At 38.2% G+C, this 2,296-nt stretch overlaps 1 non-coding gene across 1 annotated transcript; it reads left to right on the top strand.

Moving 5' to 3' along the window:
- The first annotated feature begins 1,991 nt into the window (after positions 1-1,991).
- On the top strand, positions 1,992-2,095 carry LOC119508650. The gene has a single exon (XR_005211547.1). It is a non-coding gene; the product is annotated as a U6 spliceosomal RNA (small nuclear RNA).
- Positions 2,096-2,296: the final 201 nt, after the last annotated feature.

Raw genomic sequence — 2,296 nt, 5'->3', positions numbered from 1 at the left:
CACTTGGGCTCATAGCCCATTAGCTAGATCTAGCTACATGACGCCTCCCAACTGTAAATTGGGGGAGAAAACATAATCCTCCATGTGCCTTGAAGGAGAGAACAGGATATAGGTGAGCTCTACAAGTCTGAACCTTATATGTTATTAAAGAATGAAAATTTTATGACTTTTTTATAGATAACACTCTTTAGAGAGTTTTGAAAACCATGGGCTTGTTCTAGAATGAGAAAACTTATACACACTGAGAAATTCACCTAAATGACACTGGATAACTTAAGGTTAACAATTGATTACATTATTTAAGCAGCTATTTTTATTTTAGTGAGAGGAAAGCAAATAACATATCCTGTTTAAAAATTTAATAATCTTATTCCAATTGGCAAAGCAATAAAAAGAATTTAAAATAATTTTTGTTTTTTGTTTTTGACAGTCATCCCAATTCTGGCTTGTTGAAAAATAGGAACTGGTTTTAAGCACCTTTGTATCAATAATAAATCTAATAATTCAGGTTTTTTTAATTTAACCTTAGTAGAATGAGTCATAATCTCTTTCAAACTTTTTATGTAGGTTCCTTCTCCTTGGCCAGGAGCCGTGTCACTCAGATCCAACTGTGCATGGCAGCAGAGTCAAGAGTTCCTGGGTTGAGCTGTTTCCCTAAGGCCTGTCCTATGCTGGTGGGTGAGTGGAAAGGAATACGAGAGTTCAGTCATTGATTTATTGAGTACCTACTATGTGCCCAATACTCCGTTATGTTCAGAGGTATACAAATAATCAAAACAAACAACAAGAAAACTGGTTTTTGAAGCTACTTTGGATGTCTAGGAAAGTTCTCTGAGAATGTAGCATTTGAGCAGAGACCAGGAGGATATGAAGGAGCAAGGGTAGAGAAATTCAGGCTGAGGGAGCACCAAAGCAGGAAAATGTTTGACGTGTCCAATAAAACTACCAGGGCCACAGGGCTGGGGAATGAGTGAAAACAGTAGGTGGGACAAGTCAAGGCAAGGTCAGGGTAAAAATAAGAAAACAGGCTAATGGTAACTCCAGATGACTTAATAGTCTCCAGATTTCCAAACCATTAATCTGGTATAGATTAGAAAGTTTAATGTGGTGATGAATAGTTGATACTAAACAAGCTCAGTCCTAGTAGGGTGTTGGGACAACAGAGAGTGTAAAAACTCATTATCCCATTCTAAAAAATGCTTCTAGAAGAGGTTTAGGTGGTTAAAATTATTGAGTGAGCAGTATAAGCTAGGGGCTGTGTTTGTGGGAATATTAGAGAAGACTGAGTCTGTCTTGAGAAATTTACAACTGAGTGGAAAAAAACAAAGGATATACCTCTTGAGAATTAATCAAGAACTTATAGAAAACAAAATGTAATCGAGTACCAGTTAACATGAGACAAATTTATTTCAAATGCAGAGGAGAAATTTAGAAACAAGTGAGATTACTCAAGAAAAGAGAGACTGAATTTATTTGGGGTTTTCAAGGAAATTCTAGAGGAAAGATTAGTTTGTGGGATGCTAAAAATGTGAAAAAGCAATGTATTACAGGTGGAAGGAAGGAAGTGTGCAAAGTGTCAAAAATGATTATCATCTTGGTTATGTATTGCTGCATAACAAATCATCTCAAAGTGTAGTGTCTTAAAAAAATTGTGTAGTCTGTCATGGTTCTTTTTATTGACTGGGTTCTGTTGGTTGGCTTTTGCTTGAGTCTCTCATGCAATGGCTGAGGCTCTACTGGGCTGATCATCCAAAACGGTGGATGATAGTGGCTGTTGGCCTTAGACCACTCACTGGAGTCCCTTCAAGTGGTCTTTCCATGTGGCTTGGCTTCTCACAGCAGCAGCTAGTTTGCAAAAGGAAATGTCTCACAGAAGCTGTAAAGTTTCTAATCACCTAGCCTCAGAATTCCCATAACAGCACTTTCACCACATTCTATTGGTCAAGCAAATCACTAAGTTAAGCCCAGATTCAAGGGAAGGAAAATTATTAGTGCTTTCTCAGGCAGCATAAATTCTAAAATTGGAATGATACCAAGATTAGCATGGCTCCTGTGCAAGGATGACATGCAAAGGGATGGAAATTAAACTTCACCTCTTGATATGAGCAGGAGCAAGTATATATAAGCAGGCACAGAATTGATGGGGCAATCTTTAACTATCTATCACAGTCTGCCCTTTGGTCACCAAAATCCATTCTCCTCCCACTCACCCTCTCTCAAGACTTCCAACATTCCCATCCCACTAAAGCATCAGGCTCAGACTGGAGGCCAAAATCTTGTCATTTAAATCAGGTCC

The sequence above is a fragment of the Choloepus didactylus genome, chromosome 13, assembly GCF_015220235.1.
Source record: "Choloepus didactylus isolate mChoDid1 chromosome 13, mChoDid1.pri, whole genome shotgun sequence".
Taxonomy (NCBI): domain Eukaryota; kingdom Metazoa; phylum Chordata; class Mammalia; order Pilosa; family Megalonychidae; genus Choloepus; species Choloepus didactylus.
This window is presented reverse-complemented; position numbering and strand designations above follow the sequence as displayed.